Source organism: Bos taurus, chromosome 21, assembly GCF_002263795.3.
Source record: "Bos taurus isolate L1 Dominette 01449 registration number 42190680 breed Hereford chromosome 21, ARS-UCD2.0, whole genome shotgun sequence".
NCBI classification, from domain to species: domain Eukaryota; kingdom Metazoa; phylum Chordata; class Mammalia; order Artiodactyla; family Bovidae; genus Bos; species Bos taurus.
This window is the reverse complement of record NC_037348.1, coordinates 18,771,482-18,797,548: the sequence shown is the minus strand read 5'-3', so window position 1 is coordinate 18,797,548 and position 26,067 is coordinate 18,771,482.

Genomic DNA, 26,067 nt, shown 5'->3' with positions numbered 1-26,067 from the left:
CCAAAACCCAAGAGCTGTGATGCGCTGAGGGCTTTAATGTCCGTTGCTCCAAATCTTTGTTGTGACAAGACAAAGAACCGAGGAACATACACTCGCATGACAGTACCAAGGCCAAGGCAGTGTTGAGTGTCATCAAATGGGGTGGACATGTGCTCAGGGCCTGGGTGTGGCCATGGTGTAAGAGGGTCCACCCATACTTTCATTCATTCATTCTCTCAAGACACTTTTTCTCTGTTATAGGTTCCCACTAAGCTCTTATAGATTAATATGGTCACAGGAACTTACAGTACATTGAGGTCACCCTCTTCTGTAGAGGCAGAGGCACAAGCCCTCCCAGCTCCTCTGAATCAAGCTCCCTGAGGACACAGTCGGTGTCTTAATAATGATCATATTTCTAACAGCCAGGCACACAAGGGCTCATTGTTTTAATCGTTTAGTGGTGTCTGACTCTTTGTGACCCCATGGACCATAGCCCGCCAGGCTCTCTGTCCATGGGATTTTCCAGGCAAGAATGCTGGAGTGCAGTGCCTTGCTCTGCTCCAGGGGATCTTCTCCACCCAGGACCTGAACCCATGTCTCCTGCATTGCAGGCAGATTCTTCACCCACTGAGCCACCTGGGAAGCCACATAAAGAGGTCAGTGATTGTTTACTGAAATAAAAACAGCTTATTTAGTTAAAACTCTTTACACTTCCCTCCTGATCAATCCTAATCCAATTTCCAATCAAAGTCAATACATTCTCCCATCCTGTCCTTAGCCTCATCCAAACCAGGCACACAATATACCACACACAAACACATACACACACCCTGAAAACTGGGTCACTTGAATAATTCTGGTTCTGGGTCACATTCATCCAGACTGCTGAGTTTGTAAATGTCAGTGTGATCCTGCGTAAGTATTTATCCACCTCTTGCTTCAATTTCATAAAAATACAATTACTGTATTTTACCATATACCGATATGTATATATTATTTATAATATCACATGTAAAATGACCATTGCAGTCCTAACTACCTCATAAGCTTAGAAGGACATTTTATTATTTTCAAAAATATTTTTTGAAGTATAATTGATTTCAATTTTGTGTTATGTTAGTTTCAGGTATGCAGCAAAGTGATTCAATTATAGATACATAAATATGTATATATGGTCTTCCCAGGTGGCGCTAGTGGTAAAGTATCTGCTGGTCAATGCAGAAGATGCAGGAGATGAAGATTCCATCCCTATGTCAGGAAGATCCCCTGGAGAAGGAAATGGCAACTCACTCCAGTATTCTTGCCTGGAAAATCCCATGGACAGAGAGGTGGGCTACAGTCCATGATGGGGTCACAAAGAGTTGGACAGGACTGAGCACATGCATGAACACACACACACATATACATAAAGGTATAAACATTATTTTTCAGATTCTCTTCTCCTATAGATTATTATAGAATATTGAGTAAAATTCCCTGTGCTATACAGTAATATATAGTAGACTGTATATATTAATCCCAAACTCCCAATTTATTCCTTCCCACCCCACTTTCCCCTGTGGTAACCATACGTTTATTTTCTATGTCTGTGAATCTATTTCTGCTTTGTATATGATTTCATTTGGATCATTTTTTACGATGCCACATATAAGTGATATCATATGAAATTTGTCTTTGGCTTACCCCACTTGTCATAATAACCTCTAGGCCCATCCATGTTGTTGCAAATGATGTTATTTCATTTTTAATGGCTGAGTAATTTTCCATTGTTTATAAATCATATTCTCTTTATCCATTTATCTGTCGATGGACACTTAGGTTGCTTCCATGTCTTGGGTATCATAACTAGTGCTGTGATGAGTATTGCGGTGCATACATCTTTTCAAATTATGGTTTTCTATGGATATATGTCCAGGAGTAGGATTGCTGGATCATATGATAGTTCTATTTTTCATTTTTTAAAGAACCTCCATACTGTTCTCTATAACTAGCTGGCTTTATCAATTTACATGTATACCAACAGTGTAAGGGGGTTCCCTTTTCTCCAAAGCCTCTCTAGCATTTATTATTTGCAGACATTTTGATGACAATTCTGACCAGTGTGAGGTGATACGTCATTGCAATTTTCATTCGTATTTCTCTAATAATTAACAATCCTCATCCCAATTCCCAAGAAGAATGTGGTAACCATCAGACAATTGCACTTATCTCCCATGCTAGTAAGGTCACACTTAAAATCTTGCATGCTAGCCTTCAGCATTATGTGAACCAAGAACTTTCAGATATCCAAGCTGGGTTTAGAAAAGGAAGAGGAATCAGAGATCATATTGCCAGGATTCACTGGATCACAGAGAAAGCTAGGGAATTCCAGAGGGACATCTACCTCTGATGCATCAGCTATGTCAAAGCCTTTGACTGTGTGGATCATGACAAAGTGTGGAAAGCTCTTGAAGAGATGGGAATACCAGACCATCTTACCTGTCTTCTGAGAAACCTGCGTGCAGGTCAAGAAGCAACAGTTAGAACCCTGTATGGAACAACTGATTGTCTCAAGATTGAGAAAGGAGTATGACAGAGCTGTCTGCTGTCACCCTGCTTGTTTAATCTATACACTGAGAACATCATGAGAAATCCCAGGCTGGATGAGTTAAAAGCTGGAATCAGGATAGGAGGGAGAAACATCAACAACCTCAGATATGCGGATAATACCACTCTACTGCCAGAAAGCGAAGAGAAACTAAAGAGTCTCTTGATGAGGGTGAAGGAGGAGAGTGAAAGAGCCAGCTTAAAACTAAATATTTAAAAAAAAACAAAACAAAACAAAGCAAAAATCAGGGCATCGGGCCCCATTACTTCATGGAAAATAGAGGGAGAAAAGGTAGAAGTAGTGACAGATTTGAACTCTTTTGGGGCTCCAAAATCACTGCGGATGATGACTGCAGCCATGAAATCAGAAGACGTTTGCTTCTTGGCAGAGAAGCTATGGTAAACCTAGACAGTGTGTTTAAAGCAGAGACGTTACTCTGCTGACAAAGGTCTATATAGTCAAGGCTATGGTCTTCCCGTGGTCATGTACAGTTCTGAGAGCTGGACCATAAAGAAGACAGAGCATCTAAGAATTGATGTCTTTGAACTATGGTGCTGGTGAAGACTCCTAAGAGTCCCTTGGACAGCAAGGAGATCAAACCAGTCAATCTTAAGGGAGATCAACCCTGAATACTCATTGGAATGACTGATGCTGAAGCTGAAACTCCAGTACTGTGGTCATTTTATGTGAACAGCTGACTCGTTGGAAAAGTCCCTGGTGCTGATGGAGGTCAGAAGGAGAAGGCATCAGATGAGATAGCTGAATGGCATCACCAATACAATGGACGTGAACTTGGGCAAATTTCGGGAGATGGTGAGGGACAGAGAGGCCTGGCATGCTGCAGTCTATGGGGTTGCAAAGAGTTGGGCAAGACTAGGTGACTGAACAACAACAACAGTAATTAGCAACATTAGGACTTTTTAAATGGGAGAAAATACCTAGAAAATCCTGCCCGTCCATGGAGGGTCACAATTTTGAGTTTGTTCTTCCATCTCCACGGGTCTTATCTCTGGGTAGGGAAGAACTCCCATTGCCCAAACCCCGACCTGGAATGTCAAATGAACCCAGGCAGCTCCTGGGAGAGTCATGAGTGTCAGTGTGTTGATGTGGGTGAAGCGCCTCACACTTAGAAAATCACTGGAAAATTTATTACCTCCTTATTTCCCTGGTGGCTCAGATGGTAAAGAATCTGCCTGCAATGAGGAAGACCCAGGTTCAATCCCTGGGTTGGGAAGATCCCCTGAGGAGGAAATGGCAACCCACTCCAGTATTCTTGCCTGCAGGATTCCATGGACAGAGGAGCCTGTTGGGCTACAGTCCAAGCAGTCACAAAGAGTTGAGTGACTAACACTTTCCCTTTTCACTTTCCCCTTTTCCTGAGGACAGCATGTGTGTGTGCTCAGTCTCAGTCATGTCTGACTTTTTGCGACCCTGCCAGACTCCTCTGTCTGTGGGATTTTCCAGGCAAGAATCTTGGAGTGGGTTGCCATTTCCTCCTCTACTGATGACAGCTACTGGTCTTATTCATCTGTGAGCTCCTGGAACAGTCTAGACCAGGGCTTCACACACAGAAGTGCTCATTTAAGGCTTGGGGAATTGAGGTGAATCTGCAGGTCCCACTGGATCAAGTACCAGTCCCCCAAACCAGATGGATCTCAGTCTTCTTCTGAGATGTGGGCTACAGAGCCAGCCGGGGAAGAGTTCGACCTGTAAGGTCCTTCCCCTTTAGAAAATGCATGCATGTGTGTGTTCTTAGTTGCTCAGTTGTGTCCAGCTCTTTTCAACCGCATGGACTGTAGACCTCCAGGTTCCTCTGCTCATGGGATTCTCCAGGCAAGAATACTGGAGTGGGCTGCTATGCTCTCCTCCAGGAGATCTTCCTGACCCAGGGATTGAACCTGGGTCTCCTGCATTACAGGTGGATTCTTTTCAATCTGAGTCATCAGGGATGCCCTAGAAAATGCATGCAGGTGAGTAAACCTAATAAAACAATGGCCATGAGGAATAAGGGAGGGTGAGGAAGCTCCAGGAAGGCCCAGGTTCCCATGGCAGGCAATGCTTAATGAGGTCTTTTGGCGCAAGGCATGTGACTCTTGGTCAGTTCCCTGGGGGCTGGATTTGCTGAATCTTGTGAAAAGAGGCATCGCTCTGCCGGGAGGTCAAGGGCTGACGAGTGCACATGGAGGGGCGGTGAGTCATCAGAGCCCTGAGCTCTCTGAGCCAGGCTGCTGCTGCCAGCCAGGGCGTTGGCCATGCTCCAAGGCCCTCCGGCTGCTTTCTGTGTGGCCATCACCTTGACGGCCCACACGGGCATCCTTGGGGCTTCCTTGTTTTGCTTACAGAAGGCCCCCGACAGTGAACTTGGTATTTCCCTGGCAAATACAGCAGGCTCACAATGCCTTATCTGCAATTCCGCAAGAGCTCAGAAAATGGAAATGTGTTTCGTAACTTAATTAGCAGCAAAACCTGACCTGATCTGAACTCATCTGACTGCAAAAATGTGACCTTATCTGACGGGAGGTTATCCGTGTGGTGTGAATATTCATATATTGCACCGCAGGGATATTTATGTGTTTGATTACAGGTGCGGCCTTGGGCCCTGCTGAGGCTGTGGGGGACCCATGGATATGTGTGGATTCTTTTCCTCAAATCGGGGAACTTCTGAATCCTGAAACGGAGGCATCCCTGAGGATTCCAGGAGAGGCCTCGTTGATACATTCTGTACTTTTCCATTTACATACCAATACCAGGGGAACAGTGCAGTCATCTTTTAGAGCCTGCTTTACATTTTTTAAAAATTTATTTTATTTTTGGCTGCTCAGGGTCTTTATTGCTGTGCAGGCTTTTCTCTAGCTGTGGTGCACAGGCTTCTCATTGCAGTGGCTTCTCGTCTTGCATTAGCACAGGCTCTAGAGCGCACGGGCTTCAGCAGCTGTGGTGCGAGGTCTCAGTAATTGCAGTTCCCAGGCTCTAGAGCGCAAGCTCAGCAGTTGTGGTCCACCAGCTTTCTTGCTCCTCGGCCTGTGGGATCTTCCCCGACCAGGTATTGAACCCATGTCTCCTGCATTGGCAGGTGGATTCTTTACCACTGAGCCCCCAGGGAAGCTCTGCTGCTGCTAAGTCGCTTCAGCCGTGTCCGACTCTGTGCAACCCCATGGACGGCAGCCCTTTTGGTTGATGCCTCCTGGACGCAAGGACCAGAAACCTCAGAAAAGGGAGGCAGCACAACTGTGTGTTTTACTCCATGGGAACGGGAGGAAAAAGTGAAGGCTTATCATAGACGGAGACAGCTTTAGGTCTCTCTCTTCCTCCTTTCTCACGCACGGGGCTGCTGCAGAGTCCTTCTCTTCCTTCCTACCCCTCCCCTCCCCCATCCCCTTTCCCCTCCACCTCTTCCCCCCACCCTGCTCTTTTCTCCCCTGTCTTTGCGCAGATCTCGGCTCCTCACTGAGCATCTGCTCCTTTCTCTCTCCCTTGCTTCCTCTGCTTCCGTGTTCTCGTTGGAGCCTCACGAGCCTGGCTTGCACAAGGCGCATCCATAATCCCTCTATATTTCCACACTTTGTTCCATCATGCTTTCTGCATCTTGGTGTGCTTCATCTTTCTGTGCGTCCCAAGCAGACAAAAAGAATTCTAATTGTCTCAGCTTATCTTTCCATTTGTGCTAGGCGTAAGGAAGGATCGCCCTTGTTAGGTGCTCACCTGGAGCTATGGACTGTGTTAGGGGAAGGTATCCTGGGATATGAAATATAGCTGCCTAATCTGACCCTTGAGTGAGGGTAGGAATTAATTTCACTTAGAAAGGACTATGGCTGGGAGGCTCCAAATTTCACTACTTAGTCCAAACTCCAGCATTGCTTGTGGATGCCAAATAGGACCAGAGACTAAATCATATTTTAGAAATTTTTAGTACCTGCTTCCCTTTTTGTCATCTCTACCCTTAGTTCAGTTCAGTTCAGTAGCTCAGTCATGTCCGACTCTTTGCGACCCCATGAATCGCAGCACGCTAGGCCTCCCTGTCCATCACCAACTCCTGGAGTTCACTCAGACTCACGTCCATGGAGTCAGTGATGCCACCCAGCCATCTCATTCTCTGTCATCCCCTTCTCCTCCTGCCCCCAATCCCTCCCAGCATCAGTCTTTTCCAATGAGTCAACTCTTCGCATCCCTACACTTACCGAAGCGCAAATAGCCTATCAAGTTGCCCTAAGTTGACGGGTTTCCTCTTTTTCGCTACTGCAGAGTCACATGCTGCCAAGACTCACCACTGCAGATAGTCCCCATCTCTGGGTCAGTGCTTGTCAATCCTAGCCAACCCTGATGTCCTACTTCCCATGGCGAAAAACACTGAGACTATGTGAGCAAACTCACATAGGGTCTTCAATATGGTAAGTGTCTGATAACTGTTGGTTAAAGTCATTTGGGTGAAGACACCAAGGAGAGCAGAAGAGCCAATGAATAATGATGCCTCTGTGAGCACATCTATCAAGCTTTAGCACATTAAAGTGCAGAGAATGAGTTTTGCTGATGGAGTGGACATCAATGAAATTCTGTAATTGCACATCCAGTGTGTGCGCTGAATTGCCTCAGTCACGTCTGACTATTGGCTGTGCTATGGAGGAGGACATAGCAACCCTCTCCAGTATTCTTGCCTGAAGAATCTCATGGACAGAGCACATCAAGAGGTGGTTGCTTTTTTAAAATATATTTATTTGTTCTTTTGTTTTGAGGGCTTCCCTGGTGGCTCAAACAGAAAAGAATCTGTCTGCAATGCAGGAGACCAGGGTTTAGTCCCTGGGCTGGGAAGATCCCCTGGAGAAAGGAATGGCAACCCACTCCAGTATTCTTGCCTGGAGAATTCCATGGACAGAGAAGCCAGCCTGGCGGACTACAGTCCATGGGGTTGCAAAGAGTCGGACTAACACTTTCACTTTTCCTTTGTTTTATTTTTTAGATTCCACACTTAAGTGATAACACACAGTATTTGTCTATCTGACTTATTTCACTAAATATCATACCCTCCCCGTTCACTCCTGCTGTTGCAGTTTTCATTCTTTTTAATGGCTCTGCAATATTCCATTGTGTGTGTGGGGGGGGTGTGTATATGTGTGTATCACATCTTCTTTATTCACTCATCTGTTGATACTCTCTTAGGTTGTTTCTGTATCTTGGCTCTTGTAAATAAGGTGGCTCCTTTTACATTAAAGCCAAGGAGACTGGGATTGCTGGCAGCTGGGAGTTACTAGGAGTCCTGGGCAGCTTGGTCCTGAGTCCCAGGCGGCCCCCATCGCCAGCCTCCCCCAGTACTGGCAGACGTGGGAGACCGTGGGCCCACAGGGCTTGGGACCTGCTGAGGTCAGAGGCATCTTGGGAGCCAGCTGGGCAGGGCTGCAAGCTCAGCTGTGCCATTGTCACGAGAGAGAGGATCCTCAGTGCAGGGGAAGGCCCTACTGTGTTAGCAAGAGTTGTTGAAATAGATTTTCTTGCTAGCAGGGTGCTAATGAGGTGCTAACAGGGTGGAGGGAGGCAGCAGGGGCTCTCCAGGAGAAAGAGAAGATTGGAGCTGCCTTCAAAGGAACTGAGTTAGGAGCCAGAGAAGGTGGCCCTGCCCACCTGCCCTAAGTCAGGGGAGGCCTTTCTTCGAGAGTTGAAGAGGACAGCTTGGGTGTTCAGAGCACAGATCCTCTTTGTCTCAGGGCTTTCAAGTCCTCCTCCTCATTCTTTAGAGGCCAAAGTGCTAACTATTGTGTTCTGGGCCAATTCACATGTTAGACCGCCCACACCAGAGTTGGGGAGGGTCATCCCTCCCTCCTGGGTTTGTCTCTCATCTTATGGGGAGGGGCGGACCTATTTCATCTCAGACAGACTCCATTCCCAGGAGACCCCTGCCCTCCTTGCCAGGGGAGGCTGCAAAGGGCATACACTTTTATCACTCCTTCGATTATTAAAAAATTTTTAAACTTACCATTTATTATGTATTTATTTGGTTGTGCCAGTTTTAGTTGTGGCCTGCGGGATCTTTTTAAATTGAGACATATGGGATCTAGTTCCCTGACCAAGGATTGTAGTGGGGACCCCTGCATTAAGAGCCGAGAGTCTTAACCACTTGACCACCAGGGAAGTCCCAAAAACATTTTAAAAATTATTTTAAAATTTCTCTCCTGGAAGGCTAGCAAGGTACCTTTGTTTAAGTCTCTCTGTTTTAAGGATAAAAAGAGTTGGCATCTATTAAATCAAACCGTATGAAACCCATTTTTTGTAGGTCAGGAATAATTTTATTTAGGCAATAGCACATTATTCAAACTATTGTTTCTGCCTGGAGCTGGTTAAGTAAAGTGGAACTCAAAATGCTGGATGCTCTCAGGAATGGTGTATGTGGGCACTGGGGTGCAGGTTGGGGTGGCCTGGACTTGGAAGTTGAGAAAAAGAATAATGATAATGATGCTCCAGAGCTATTTATTTATTCGTCACTCAGTCAGTTGTGTCTGACTCTTTGTGACCCCATAAACTAGCCCGCCAGGCTCCTCTGTCTATGGAATTCTCTAGGTAAGAGTACTGGCGTGGGTTGCCATTCCCTTCTCCAGGGATTTTCCCAACCCAGGGATTGAACTCGAGTCTCTTGTACTGCTGGTGTATTCTTTACTGTCTGATGGTCACATTTATTGAGCCCTTATTACATGCCACAATAGGAGCTTTTCCTGTAAGAACTCATTTAATACAACATCCTCATGAGCTAGTTATTGAGAAGGTGAAGAATCTAAATTCCAATGAAATTAAGTAACCTATCCAAGTCTGCCCATCAGGATACCAGAATATGGCCAGGCAGGAGCACCCCAGAGGTTGAGCTGTCTTCTCGGTTTTAAGGGAGACAGAGAAACTGCAAGTATAAGAGGTATTCTGGAAGCCCCCCGACCTTCTCCCTGGCTGTAGGAAGTCCAGGCAGGGTGTGCTGGGGAAAGAACAGCCCTTTAGATGTCAGAAAAACTTGGGTCTATTGGGTTTGGATACCAGCTCCACTGTTATCCAGTCAAAAAGCGTTGGGTTTCCAGGACATGGAAGCAACTTAAATGTCCATCAACAGAGAAATGGATAAAGACCTAGAGGGGTAAGTTGGGGGGCAGTGGGAGGGAGGCTCAGGAGGGAAGAGATATGTGTATACATATGGCTGATTCACTTTGTTGGGCGGCAGAAGTTAGTACAACATTGTAAAGCAATCATACTCCAATTAGAAATTAATTAAAAATAAATTTTAGTAAAGAACACATTGTACACAAAATGGAATATTGTACATATATACAGTAGAATATTACTCAGTCATAAAAAGGCACAGAATTGTGCCACTCGCAGAGATGTTGATGAACTTATAGACTGTCATACATACTGAAGTAAATCAGAAAGAGAAAAACAAATATCATATATTAATGCATACATGTGGAATCTAGAAAAATGTGATTTTTTTCTGGCATTTATTTTGCAAAAACTGCTATTTGCAAAGCAGTAATAGAGACACAGTTGTACAGAATAAACTTGGTATGGACACCAAGAAGGAAAAGGGTGGGGTGGGATGAATTGGGAGATTGGGATTAACATATATATACTACTATGTATAAAATAGATAATTAATCAGAACCTGTAGGGAACTCTACTTAGTGATCTGCCATGACATAAATGGGAAGAAACCCAAGAAGGAGGGGATATATGTACACATATGGCTGACTCACTTTGCTGTAGAACAGAAACTGACACAACATTGTAAAGCAACTGTATTCTAATCATTTTTTTTTAATAGGCATTGGGTTGGAGAGACCCTTTTATATGCTGCTTCAACAATCCAGAGACATACACTGACTGTGCACATTAGTTGCCAGGGCGCTTTCACAGTCTACCATGAGCTGGGGCTTCCCAAGTGGTACAGTGGTGAGGAATCTCACCGGCCAACGCCAGAGATGCAGGAGACAAGGGCCACATTCTTGGCTCGGAAAGATCCCTTGGAGGAGGAAATAGCAACCCACTCCAGTATTCTTGCCTGGAAAATTCCATGGACAGAGGAGCCTGGCAGGCTACAGTCCATGGGGTTGCAAAGAGTCAGGCACGACTGAGTGACTGAGCATGCACCCACGGGTGCCTTAAGACAACAGAAATTTACTCCTTCACAGTTCTGGAGGCTGAAAATCCAAAATCAGGATGTCTGCAGGACTGTGCTCACTCTGAAAGCTCTAGAAAAAGGTCCTTTCTTGCGTCTTTTTTGGCATTCCTTAGCTGTGCCCAAGTCTTCCCATGGCCTCCTTCCCTCTGTACACCTGTCTTTGTTTAGATTTCCTTCTTCTTATAAGGGCACTGGTCACTAGGTGATGTTCTATCCCAATCCATCATGACCTGATTTTAACTTGATTCTGTCTCCAAAGACCCTATTTCCAAATAACGTCGGATTCTCAGGTTCTAGGTGGATATGAATTTTGGGAGAACACTATTCAATCCAGCACACCCTGCTGGCCATCAGCTTCAGCTTAACACTAATTCATCAAGTCAGTCAGTCAATAAACATTTACTGAGCACCTAGTATCAGATACAATATTAGATATTGGAGATATATGTTGAATAAGTCAAGGTCATCCTGCATAAGGACCTCACCAACTAGTTGAAGAGACCGATGTGTTCAATAAGAAAGCTCAGTAGAGGAATTCCTCAGTGATCCAGTGGATTAGAATCCACCTGCCAATGCAGGGGACACGGGTTTGATCCCTAGTCCAGGAAGATCCCACGTGCCTCGGAGCAACTAAGGCCATGTGTCACGGCTACTGAGCCTGTGCTCTAGAGCCCTGGATCCGCAGCTACTGAAGCCTGCCTGCCTGGAGCCTGTGGTCTGCAACAAGAGAAACCACTGCAAGGAGAAGCCCACAAATGGCAACTAGAGAGTAGCCTGCGGACAGCAACGAAGACCCAGGGCAGCAATAAATAAATAAATCATGTATATAAAAAAAGAAAGCTCAGGAGAGGTTTATAGAGCCCCATGATTGGATCCCTGTTTATAAGGCTGGAGGAGTAAGTTCAAAGTTGGCTTTGAAAGACACTGGTCAGGAAAGGTTTTGTAGGTAGTGAGGTGACGCTTGTGCTGAGTCTTTCCTAAAGTCAGTCTTTCCTGAAAGGGGTTATAGATTGGATGAAGTGGCAAGGTGCTCTGGGTGGTGGGTGTGATACGTGCAAAGGCTGGGGCACCTTGAGACTGCTGCTGTTGGTTCGAGGTTCTGCACACTTGGACACTGATACCAGAGAAGGGTGCAGAACCCACTAATGTGGAGAAAAGGGGAAACAGTGACTTTGAAGGCCGGCAATGGGTCATGTGCTGCTGCCAACAAGTCTCAAGTGGAGACAGGACAGCCAGTGGTCTAGGAGCATCTTGTCCGTAAACGACCTGGCCAGATGGCCTTGGGAAATGAAAGGACACAAGGAAAAGAAGTGGGCAGCCTTTGTAGCCATTTGATCATCACAGTAATCCCGTTTTACAGGTGGTGATTTCGAGGCACAGAGCTGTTAAATGATTTACCCTAAATGACAAAGCAAATAAACTGCAGAGTGTCAAACCTTGACTACCAGGATTTTGACTCACTAAATTGTTCTGTGTTCCTTGCTGCCTCCCAAGGAAGGTACAAAAAAAAAAAAAAAAAAAATCCACAGTCACCAACAGGCTGATTAAAAGGCAATTATTTTTATTACATAACAGGTCTTTGGCTTACCTAGGGATTTGCCACTGTCACAGAGTTATGTTTAAATAGCAACCGGTTAATAACAGCCTCCCCCCAGCAGCTTCTGTCCCCAGGGTATTTAAACATGCCCTGATAAGTCACAAACTGCTTATTTTAGGGAAATAGAGGAGAAAACCAAAAAGCCAAAGTGTTAAAAGCCACCACCAGTTAAAGATCAATCAGAAATGAAGAGGCGTTCATTAACATTTCCTGGGAATTATAATGAAAGTCCATGAAAATGTGATTGCATTAACAAATCCTGTATATGTTAACTACAGATGCTTCCTCCACCAAAAGCTGCCACCCTGTCTACCCTTGACTGTGAATTTTTTAAAAAGGAGATTTGGACCCAGAGCACTTAGGAATCAAAAGTTTTCACCAGGTGTACAATTTTTTTTTTCTTCGGAAGAACACTTCTTATGTTAAATGAGATGGACTTCCCCAGCTACTGAAACAATAAACTCTCTGTAGGAATCTGGCAGCACATGGTCGTGCTGGCAGAAAGAGCTTTGGCTGGGATTATTGACATATTGGGGTTGCCCCTGCCTTCAGCGTGGTTGGGGCCTGAAAGACCCCAAATATCACATGAGTCCCTTGGAATACCCAACCAAGCTGAGAGGGCCGTGTATACCACGTGCCAGTCGCTCAGTGGTGTTGGGCTCTTTGCAACCCCATGGACTGTATGTAGCCCACCAGGCTCCTCTGCCCATGGGATTCTCCAGGTAAGAACACTGCAGTGGGTTGCCACTTCCTCCTCCAGGGGGTCTTCCTGACCAGAGATTGAACCCAGGTCTCCTGAATTGCAGGCAGATTCTTTACCATCTGAGCATGGCAGCCCCCAATTGGATTATTCTGGAATAAGGAGAAATCAGATTATTCCAGTGTAAGAAGGAATCTTTGCTTTCAAAATGGAATAAAGACTAGAGGAAATTGTTACAATGGGAATCAGGCATAAAAAGTCATAAGTTCCAATGCTCTGTGGTGACCTAAATGGGAAGGAAATACAGAAGAGAAGAGATATATGTATACGTAGAGCTGATTCACTCTGTTGTACAGCAGAAACTAACCTAACATTGTAAAGCAAGTGTCCTTCAATAAGAATTTAGAAACAAACTCATGAGCTCAGGTCCTAGCTCTGTACTATATGAGTGGCACGGGGCCAGTTCTTAGGTTCCTCTTGATCTTTATTTTCCTTACCTGTTACTTCAGCATAGAGAAGTAGATGCCTCGGTTATGCCCTCCTGGCTCTGTGACCAGCCAGGCGCGAAGTCAGATGCCTCCATGTGGGGAACCCTACCCAGGCCTGAAGCCTGAGCCATCTAGGGAGAACTGCTACTGAGGTTGTGGGCCAGGCTGGGGACAGCAGCTGCTGCAGCTTTTACAGCTTCAAGACTGGGAGGAATCGATCAATATGAGTCAGATAGAAAGGACATAAGCAGCAGGGGAAATGTTATTGGCAAAGGGAGACACTTAAACCTGTGAAAATTGAAATGATAAGGCAAGGACGAGGAGGCCTTGAGGCAAGGCCATGGCATCTGCAGTGTGCCCTTGAGTTTAGCTTCAACAACAGAGGAAAATGAGCTTTTGGAAGTGTGATGGGTATCAAACCCCTTCTTTGTTCAATTGCCAGAGCGTGCTCCCCGTAAAGCCTGCTCACCCTCCCATCCAGGGCTTCCCAGGTGGCGCTGGTGGCAAAGAATCTACCTGCCAATGCAGGAGATGTGGGTCTGATCCCTGGGTCTGGAAGATCCCCTGGGGAAGGGCATGGCAACCCACTCTGGTATTCATCCCCGGAGAATCCCATGGACAGAGGAGCCTTTACAGTCCAAAGGGTCGCAAAGAGTTGGACATGACTGGAGTGACTTAGAATGCACACACGCCCTCCCACCTATGGCTCCCTGCCTTCCCCATCCTGTCACACATACACACACACACGCCCAGAGCCTCAATAGGAATATTACAGAATAAGTGACACTTTGGCTTAAATAGAAGACACTGTCTTTATAGAAAACTCTGCTTCCCTGGGATTCTCAGTGATACAGGGATGAAAGGAGAAAGCCTGCTTTTAAAGAGAGGCCACCATAGGCCAATTCCAGACTTAGAAAGAGCTGACTCAGACCATCTTTGAAGGGCACTCCCATAGGATAAATGAAAAGGCTGAAGCACACATATGACTGCTGTTGGGTACAAGGCCAACCGTCGAGATCTGCAGAGGGCTGCTCTGTGCCATGTACTGAGCTGGGTGGTTCCATTGGTAGAAGGGGGTGGGGGTGCTATGTTAACAGCAGCCTGGGTCTGCTCTTCATGGCTGTGAAAGAATTCTGTTGAAGAGAAGAGCCTCCAATTTTTTTTAGGATAACACTTTGATGGGATTACTGATCATGGATTATGAGCTTGTCTGGGTAAGAGTGGGCAGAGAGTAAGAAAGGGTAAAATTACTGAAGAAAGCAACAGGCCAGAGAGGAGAGAAACAGTGGGTGTGGTCTGCAAAGGACGGGGATGGAGAAGAGGTCAGAAGACACATCCAGGGTCTCAAAGGGAAGAGCCCTACTAAATAGTAGAGGATGTTACTGAGTACAGTAAGTCCACTATATACGGACCTCCAAGTTGCGACCTTTCAAAGATGCAAGTGTGTGTTGGCATGTCCAATCACTGAAGTTAGTTCAGGGGCCTGGTGTACATTGTCACGTGGGCGCATCTTCTACAAGTGATTGTTCCTGTGTGTATTTTACCATATGGAGCACAGTAGTGCAGTATCTTTATTTCAAATCCAGGATGTCCAGCAGCAAAGCATAAAAGCCGCAGTGAGTTAGCTGCTACTGCTAAGAAGCTCCAAGCAATAATGACTCTGTTAGCTGGGTATAGCCAGACCAAGTTTTTGGACTTAGGAACAAATTGGACTTGCGAATGCACTCTTGGAATGAAACTCATTTGCATGTAGGGGCCTTAAGGTATCAACCTGCCTTTGTCTTCCTTTCTGCTGCAGTCTAACTCCTCCACTGTTGCCTTGAAAGAATCAGTTTTTGAGAGGAGGTGACCTTGTCCTCCATGCATTTGGCAGCGTCGTCAGGAGACATTTGGGGTTGCCGTGCTTAGATTGGCGGGGGTGCTACTGGCATCTAGTGAGTCATGCCCCAAAGATGCAGCTAAGCCTCCTCCGTGGCACAAGTTAGCCTCATAACAAAGAGCCATTCAGTCCCAAATGTCACTAGTACCGAGGGTGAGAAGCTCTGCTCCAAGCTCTTAGTTGACTTTGCTGCACAGCCTTGGGTCAGCTGAGCTGTGGGGATGACAGGAAAGGGGGCGCTGATTCAGGCTGAGGCAGAGCTGGGAGGCGATAGGATAGCCATCACAGGTGGGAGCTGTCTGGGCAGGATAACTGGGAATTCACCAGAGGGAGGACCCAGAAGGAGCAGAAATAAGACTATGGTGCAGGCTTGAGCTATATAACATTTTGTTGTTCAGCTTTGGTGTTTCTAGTCTTTAGGAATGAAGGCTAGTCGGGATCAGTAAGCCAGAGGCATAACACTTATTATTCGTTTTCATGTAGCTGAGGCCTATAAACTTCAAACATGAAATTTTGAAGGAAGGAAATGAGCAATTAAAACATTTCATTTTTTATTGAACTATAATTGATTTACAGTGTTAATTTCTGCTGTAGAGCAAAGTGACTCAGTTATACATATACATATATTTTTTACAATCGTTTCCATTAAAGTTTATCTCAGGATATTGAAAATATTATAGTTCCCTGTGCTATACTGTAAGACCTTGTTGGTTATCCATTCTATACGTAATAGTTTGCATTAAAACATTTCATTTTTAAAAACAAAGACAAACAAACAAAAAAAGAATATGGTGCAAGAAGTGACAGTAAAATCCAAGTGTCCCTACCCCTAGCTCCTGGGATCCTCGGTATTCTGGAGGTAGCCCCAACTTCCCTCTTACTGTGGGGTAAGTGAGATTTGACATTTTTTTCGGTGTGAATGGGAAGGGAACTTCTGCCTGTATAAGAGTTGAGGACTCTGGTTTAAACAAGTGCACATGGTCTCCCTATCTTTTTAAAAACCCTGTTTGTAGATCCATCGGCCCCATTTTATACTGGAGAAAAATGGAGACTTAGGGCTTCCCTAGAGGCTCAGATGGTAAAGAATCTGCCTGCAAGGTGGGTAGACCCAGGTTCAGTCCCTGGGTTGGAAAGATGCACTGGAGAAGGGAATGGCAACCCACTCCAGGATTCTTGCCTGGAGAATCCCATGAACAGAGGAGCCTGGTGGGCTACAGTCCATGGGGTCGCACAGAGTCAGACATGACTGAGCAACTAATGCAGCAATGACAAAGTGTGGTTAGTAGGTTTGTGATCACTTGAGTCGTCTGAGTCAGAGCTGGGGTTTGATCCAGGTTTGGGCGACTGTGGACCCGAGCAGCCCCCCAAGGCACAGGGGTGCGGGGAGGGAAGGGAGGCATACCTAGGCCACACATGTGTTCCGAAAGTCACAGCACACCCGTTGGCTGTGAATTTTCAAACCACTCTCATGTAGGGCGGATGACTTGTCAAGAATTTTTAAAGAAATATTTCCTAAGTGGGATTATTTAAGTTTCAGGTGTTATGAAACCACCTGATTGATGTTAGTCTGATATTTATGTGAGGCTATTATTTTCAAATCTAGTTCCTTTCTTTCCTTCTATCTCTAAATTACATCCTCACCTTCCTGTAGTTGGAGGGGCAGGACATTTATTTCCAGAAAATGAAGGTTCCTGCCAGGGAATGACTAGGAAGGCCATTTCTCAGTGGGCGATAATGCTGAATATGCTGACTGGGGTCATGGCTACGGCCTTCAGCCAAGCCCGGCTGCAGCCTTGCTCTCTGCCCTGCAGATCAGACTGTGGGTCCTTATGACAATCTGGAAATCCAATCGTTTAGAATACTCAGACTTGGTTATCATCCCAGAGTCTAATTTGGTATCACAGTTCATCAGAAGAAAATGATCCGCTAACTGAAATCAGCGGTGCACTTTCTCCCCTAGGACTGACGCAGCTGTCAATCTCTCTAGGACTGGTGATGGTTTCCATTTTGGGTTTAGGAAAATCTGAGGTGCTACTCTGGTTGTATACGTCTACGGAATGCTTGTGCGTCAGTAGCAATCACCCGTGAGCTCCTATCATAATAATTTAATTCTTTAATTTGCTGATTAAAAAGATAAACAGTGCCAATGTCCTCAGTAGTGTTTTTATTTTTTTTTCTGTTTTAATTTTTTTATTATTATTTTTATTTATTTATTTTACTTTATAATATTGTATTGGTTTTGCCATACATCAACATGCATCCGCCATGGGTGTACACGTGTTCCCCAGCCTGAACCCCCCTCCCAGCTCCCTCCCCAATACCATCCCTCTGGGTCATCCTCAGTAGTGTTTTTAAATGAACTTGTGTTTTGCTGATCACATCAACTCCAACCATTTGGAAAATCATAGCACATGTATATATGCATTTGGGTTTTCAGCTTTCTGCCACGGCCTTCTCCCCTCACTGTTGACCCTCAGCCTTCATGGTTGCAGACTGGGAAGACCATGTGAATTTTCAGCTTGGAAATCTGCATCTCTGCCCTTTGCCTGGCAGAGCTCGGGTTGTAGGAGCTAAAAGACAAAAGGCTGTTTGTGTTGTTTATGTTTTGTTGTTTCGTTGCACAGTCGTGCCTGGCTTTGCATCCCCGTGGACTGTAGCCCACCAAGATCCTCTGTCCACAGGATTTCCCAGGCAAGAATACTGGACTGCGTTGTCATTTCCTTCTCCGTGGAATCTTCTCAATCCAGGGATCAAACCCGGGTCTCCTGCACTGGCAGATGTTTTTTAAATTTTTTTACTGCTGAGCCACCAGGGAAGCCCCTTTGTAACATCAGTGATATATGATTGTTTTCAAACTTTGATTCTTCTTAATTCTTCTGGGTCTGGCTTAGAAAAATAGCGTTGAAAGGAAAGAGCATTTTTCATCGTGCTATAGGTACTGTTTGTAAGTATTAATTCAGATGGATTCCTCCCCAACCCTTCCCTTTTTCATTTCTCACCTCTCTTAACCGCAGTGCAGGATTTCTCAGGCCAGGTACTCTTGGCATTCTGGGTCATGTGCTTCTTTATTGGGAGGGAGTGGGCTGTCCTGTGTGGTGTAGGATGTTTAGCAACATCCCTTACTTTTCCCGCTAGATGCCAGCAGCACCTTCTCAGGAATGATAACCAAAAATGTTTATAGACATTGGAAACTGTCCCCTGGGAAGCAGAATCTCCCCACAGATAAGAACCACTACCACAGTGGTAGTGACTTGACTTCCCTGGTGGCTCAGACAGTAAGGCATCTGCCTAGAATGCGGGAGACCCAGGTTCGATCCCTAGGTTGGGAAGATCCTCTGGAGAAGGAAATGGCAACCCACCCCAGTACTCTTGCCTAGAGAATCCCATGGATGGAGAAGCATGGTGGGCTACAGTCCATGGGGTCGCAAAGAGTTGGACATGACTGAGCACCTTCACTTCACTTCACCACAGTGGTTCAGCCTTTTGTAAGCATTTGCCCTACATATAAGTCATGAAAACCAAGTCCTTTAACCAAGTGTTTGAAATTTCCAGGGCTTGGAGATCTAAAGGCAATGCTTTTATGGTATGCTAGAGTGTTGAACTTGGAATAAAACCTGGTCTTGAATCTGGATTCTGCTATGTATCAGTAAAATAAGTTAAATTCTCTGAGTTTGAATTACCTTATCATAAGATGCAGATAATATTCTGTCTTGCAGAGCTGAATGTAGAACTGAATTCATCCCACTGGATATGGTGCATGCCAACATCTTTGTCTCCAATAAGTGCTAGATGAAACTTGTTTAATTAGTGTGTGTGTGCTTAGTCACTCAGTTGTATCCAACTCTTCATGGCCCCATGGACTGTAGCCCACAAGGCACTTCTGTCCATGGGGATTCTCCAGGCAAAAATACTGGAGTGGGTTGTCATGCCCTCCTCAAGGGCATCTTCCCAATCCAGGGATCAAACACAGGTCTCCTGTATTGCAGGCGGATTCTTTACCATCTGAACTAGCAGGGAAGCAGCAAATTGCTAGAAACCTACACTAATAGGTGGCTCAGGTGGTAAAGAATCCACCTGCAACGTAGGAGACCCAGGTTCAATCCCTGGGTTGGGAAGATTGCCTGGAGAAGGGATAGGCGACCCACTCCAGTATTCTTGCCTGGAGAATCCCCATGGACAGAGGCGCCTGGAGGGCTTACAGTCCATGGCCTCACAAAGAGTTGGACACAACTGAGTGACTATACTTTCACTTTTCTAGCAATTTGCTAGCACGATTGACAGGAAATGATTTCTAAAGACTATTATTTCAAAGGGAATCTGAAATCTCCTAATCTCATAGAATGTTAATGATGGGAGGACACTCACAGAAATTTTAGTTGGTTAAATCAGATTAAGTTAGATTACATGCCTTGGGAAATTCTTTGCATTAATGAATGACCTACTTGGGGATAATATCCACCTTTGCAAATGACCATGACCTTGACCTGCATCTCACTATATATTCACACCATGGAACTGTGAGCAGTATGAGAGGGGAATGCTTTGTGGAGTGATTCAGTTTATTGGTAGAGCCTCTTGGAATATGCCCATTTCACCTAGATAAATCCTATTCCAGCTCTTACCCCAGGCCTTCAAGGTACAAAATGCATCTTATATTTTCTGGTGTTTGGAGGCCTCAGTTCTGCCCTGTAATCAGAGGAGATCATGTCTCTTGGGTTGGTTTCCTGGACGCAAGGCTGGTCTATCTGGGGCCGAAGGCAGCCCTGAATACTACAACTGTGAATTACTTGGTGTGTCTTCCAACACTGGAGACAGCCTGAGTCTCCAGTCTGCCGTTGATGGACAGAGATATGGTGTGGATGTAAATAGTCACAGAATACACGAAGAGGATGAAATGGAAGGCATGTGGATTTTGGACTCCGGCAGAAGTAATTCTGAGATTGACCACAACTGCTTGTCAGCTGGGGACCCGGGGGCACTAACACACTGCGAGCTTTGGTATCCTTGTGTGTGAAGCTGACGTTCAGGGTAGGTTTTGACTCTGGAAGTCACTATAGGCATAGCATATGACCCAGCAGGTGCCTACAGACAGTAGGCACTCAAAAAGTAGAATTTCCTCATACTGCTATTGCATATCCAATGATTGTGTTTGAAAAAAGAAAATGGCAGGAAGCCTGCTCAAGAACTCTTTTCATAATGTGTATATGTCTTAATATGAAAGGCTTTTTGCAGACACATCTAGAGGAACGTGTAGGTGTACATTGAATGGGCTGCCTTTAACCAGATGAGCAAATTACCCCTACGTGGAGCTGAACAGGAAAACCTGGGACATGGCAGACTCCAAAGCCATCCCAAAGCAAACTTGAGAGAAAGAGCCTTTGAAGTCAACGTTGTGGCGACCTAAATCATGTTCACTCTCAACTCCTATCTCAGTGCAGCGTTTCCCTTCTTCTTAGATTTCTTCCTGCAGCCCTCATGTCAGCATCTTCAGATCTCCTACCGCAGAGAATTCTTTTGCAAAGACTTTTATCTCCCCGAAGTGGACTGTTCAGTCTGGAAGCATTAAAAGAGGGATTGCAGGCAAACTCCGGCTTTCCACATAGGTCTGATATTTTTTTAACAACTGTGGGTTATTCCTTCTGAAAGTTCTAATTGTCTGGTTCTGTCAAAGCACACGATATCTCAGGCTCTAACTTCTCCCTTATGGTGACAGTAAGACATTTGTCAAATTCTGTATAGGTTTGTTTCTCAGCTTTTTGCTGTAATCCCTCTTATGAATTTGAAGGAATAAATGAATGCTTAAACATTTGAGGAAGCCATTGTATTCCAACTAACTTTTTTTTTTTTTTTTAACAAAGGAAAAGAGCCCTGGAAAGAAGGACCCTTTTGTCTGACTTTACAGCAAATTTGGAAGCTGACTGAGCCCTACTCCTTTGGTGGGGAGAGTCTTGGGGGGCTGGTGCAGCCAGGACTACTACAGGGTTCAAATTTAAAAAGTTTGCAGAGTTGATAGCCTTCTTCTTCTTCCTTCTTCTTCTCTTTTTCTTTACCTCTTCTTCTCTCTCTCCTTTGCCTCTCCTTCCCTTTCTCTCCTCCTCCTCCTCTTCATTAATCTCCTCCTTCTTCTTTTAGCATTTTATAATGAACATTTTCCAACCTACAGCAAACCTTACTGAATACTTATATACTTACCATCCAGCCTCTACTGTTAACATTTTTGCCACATTTGCTTATTCAGATAGCCCTCAACTTACCTTTATTTTATCATATTGATCTAAGCACCCTTCCACCCACCCATTAATTTCTCTAATTTTTCAGGATTTCAGGTTAAATTTGCAGTATCAGTGTACACGCCCCTAAATGTTTCAGTGTTCACATTATCACCTATAGTTGAGTATTTGCTTATAGGATTTTTTCTTTGAAATACAACTAATATACAGTGAAGTGTACAGTTCTTAAATGTACCTGAGTTTTGGTAAGTGATTATCTTGTGTAGCCCAGATTCCTATAAAGATTCTGAACACACACGTCACCTCAGAAAGTTCCCTTTCAAACCAGCCTTTGCTCTTCTCAAGGGAACTGCTCTTCTAGTTGTTTTCTACTATGAGTTGATTTTGGCTCTTCTCGGACTTCATATACTTGGAAGCTCCCAATATGCACTCTCTTGTGTAAGACTTCTCTCATTCAGAATAAGATCTTTGAGATTCACTCGTGGTGTTGCGGGTGTACATCATCCACTCCTTTTCTTGCCGAGTATGACTCTATTGTGTGAACATATCCTGTATATTATTCATTCTCCTATTGATGGACACTTGGATGGCTTCCAATGTAGAATTACTATGAATGAAGCTGCTCTGAATGTTATTGTACGAGTCCTTTTGTGTACAAGTATCGCCATACCTTTTGTGGGATACTACCAATGGAATTATTGGGTTGTAGAGTACGTATATGTTTATAGGAAGCTGACAGGCCTTTTCCTAAAGTAATTGTACCATTTTATTGGAGAAGGAAATGGCACCCCACTCCAGTGTTCTTGCCTGGAGAATCCCAGGGACGGGGGAGCCTGGTGGGCTGCCGTCTATGGGGTCGCACAGAGTCGGACACGACTGAAGTGACTTAGCAGTAGCAGCAGCTTAGTCTTACTAACGTTGTATGAGAATTCTAGTTGTTCCGCAATCTTGCCAAAATAGGGTGTTACCAGTCATTTTAAATGTAACTCTTTGGGCAAGTATGTAGAAGGATCTAATTACAGTTTTCACTTGTATTTTTCTGATACCAGTGATGCTAAATGCCTTTTCATCTGCTTTTTGGTCACACAGAGGTCTTATTTTGTAAAGTAACCATTCACATCTTTTATCAATTTTTAAATGGATTGTTTGCCTTTTTATTATTGGTTGTAGAGGTTCTTTATATTCAGGATACCAGCAGTCCTTTGTCAGATATATATTTTAAAAATATTTTCTTTCAATCTGTAGCTTGCTGAAGCATTTCTTTAGTGATACTTTATGATAAGCCACTTTTAGTTTTGATGGAATATAACTTATTATCTTTTATTTTGAGTCATTTTCTGTAAAGTAACAAATTTCTGATTATTTTGAAATCTCTTCTCCTTTGTCTTCCTCTAAAAGCTTCACTGTTTCATTTTTCAAAATCGTGTATGTGATCAATTTTGAAATGGTTTCTATGTTTGACGTGAGGCAGTGGTTGAAGTCCATTTTTTTTTTTTCCAGGTGGATATCTAGTTAGCCTGGAATCATTTGTTAAAAAGATCTATGTATCTCTATTGAAATGCTTTGTCACCTTTGATAAATACTAATTACTTGTAAAATGTGGGTCTACTTCTGGAGTCCCTATTCTGGGCTCTCCACTGGTAAAGATGAATTGAGGTTATTATTGTTATTTAGTTATTTATTTATTTTTGCATATACACATCCAAATGTTTCAGTTCCATTTGTTGTAAAGGCTATCCATTTTCCATTGAATTGCTTTTGTATATATGTTTAAAGTCAGTTGACCATATATGTATGGGTCTATTTCTTGATGATGAAATGTGCCTTTCGCCAGTACCACACTCTATCACTGAAGCTTTGTAGTAAGTCTTGATACCAGATAGTAGGCACATTTTTTTCCAAAATTGCTTTGGATAGTCCAAGTCTTTTTCAATTCTATTTAAATTGGAGTCAGCATGTCAGTTTCTGAGAAAAAAGAAAACCTGCTGAAATTTTGACTGGGAATCATATTTATAGATCAGTTTAGGGGGACATGAACATGATAGACCTCCATTTGTCTTCTTTTTCTTAGAGTTTTCTAGTGAATGTACAGAACTTGCACATCTTTTGACAATTTACTGCTGAGCATTTTGCATGTTTTAATTCACTTGTAATTGGAATTTTGACAATTTATGTCTGTAACTAGAATATAAAAAAAACGGACTTTGCATATTATCTTTTATTTTGTGATCTGTATAAATTCACTTATTAGTTTTACTCATCAGTTTTATATATAAGGAATCTGCTATATCACCTTGAGATTTTGAATGTAACCAATAATGTCATCTACAGTAGCGGTACTTTTACTGATTACATTTTCTTGTTTGTTTTTATGCTTTTTATTTATTTTTCCAGCTTTAGTACAATGGTAAAGACATCATGTTCAATAAAGATAGTGCGAATGGTCCCCTTTTCCTTATTTCTGATTTTATAGTTAAGGAAATCATTATTTCATTATTAAATATGTCAGCTTTGATTGTTTTGTAGATGCCCTTCATCACACTGGAGAAGTTCACTTCATGTCCTCGATTGCTGAGAGTTTTTGCTGTGAATGCCTGTTGACTTTCTTTATACATTTACTTTGAGGTTGTACTTCTCTCACACTCTCTTTTCTGGGGCTCCCTCTTTGCCTATCTATTAGATGAGAAAGGGTTTCATACCATTGTTTTTATTTTCATTTAACTGATTATTGGGACATTCAACATCATTCTCTTATACTTACTAGCCACTTATTTTATTTCCTCTTCTGTGAAATCCTGTTAAAATCTTACGTCCAGTATTATATTGAGTTATTTTTTTATTGATTTATAGAAAGCAATACTATATTATGGCTATCACATTATTCTTCCATGAAAAACAAATAGTCTTCAAGTCTTTTTTTTGTCTTTTAACTTTAAAGTTGAGACTGTTTTGATGCGGATGGAGTCAACTTTACCGATCTTTTCTTTTATGGCTTGCCCAATTTGTATCTTGTTTAAAAAGAGTTTTTACTTTGCCAAGCCTAGAAATGAATCATAGCAAGAGCATTCTGTAGAAAACCTGTGAGATGCAGGTAAGTAAAAGCCAGAGGAGAATCTGTAGTTTTATGTGTATTTGGCAGTGAGAAAGATTAAATGTTAATAAGTAAGTTTTCTCACTGAAGAAGCGAAGAAAAGAACTTCAGAGTACCAAGGAGTCCTCCTTCCCCATGGAGTAAAAACTTAATCAGAAAGGCAAGCCATAGAAAAAGAAAATGTGGTCAATAAAACCAAAAGTTCTCATTTAAAAAGACAAATAAAAGAGAAAATCTTGAGCAAATTTACTTAATGAAAGATGGGATAAAACATAAATAAATAATTCACTCTAAAAAGGGACAAAGCTACTGATGGATTAAAAACTGTGATGAAATAAATGAAAATATAAAAATATTAGAAAAATATTCATATAAATGACCACACTAATAGACAAAAGAAAATTTCTTTGTTCATCTATCCCAATTCATTTAAAAAAAGTACTTCTTATAATTCAACATTCATACAAAACAAAGAACCCAATAATCAAAAGAACCATCTTCGACAATGAGGAATCAAGAACAACTCCCTTTCTGGGATAAAGGTGTCAGCTGGAAACATCAGCATTGTATTTGGAGCCCTATTCAATAAAGGAAGACAAGAAAAAGTTTAAAAGTTATAAATATCAGAAGAGCAGAGACAAAAACCTCCTTTTTACTACAGACAATATAATCTTCTACCTAGACTACTGACAAATATTAGAATGAATATGAGCATTTAGTAACATGAGTCAAGCCCAACAATCAAAAATCATTTCAAAAACCTAAGTACCAAACATATATTATGAGATATGCAAAATTTTATTGAAGGACATAAAACAGAGTCAGGGAATGAATAGATATAATTCATTCTGGATGGAAATATTTAGTATGGGAAGGATGAGAACAGTATCCAAATTTACCTGTAATTTCAATGCAATCCCAATAAAAATCTAGTAGCATTTTTCACGGAACTTGATAAGTTGACTCTCAAATTCATAGAAAAGAAAAAAAAAAAAGTAGAGCCAAGGTATCTTTAAAAATGGACAATGAGGCAAAACCACCAGCGGAAGTGGACTTACCTTGAAGGGAATGAAGCTTCAAACACAGGCCCTTCTCCTGGGGTGAGCCCAGCTGCATACTAACGCAGTCATATGCTGGCGTGAAAACTGCCAAATTAAAATTTCCTAACTACATAACTCTTTCTGTTCTACCTGCCCCTCTGTCATATTTCAACTTGCATCCAGAGGTATTGGAGCAGCAACAGGACAGCTTCAAGTTGGGGCCATGGGGAACTGTGGCCATTGCTGAAGGCTTCTGCTCTATTGGAATGGCTTTGCAGAAGCCAGACTGTACACAAAAGTGGTTGTGAAACCCCACATGTTTACCCCGAG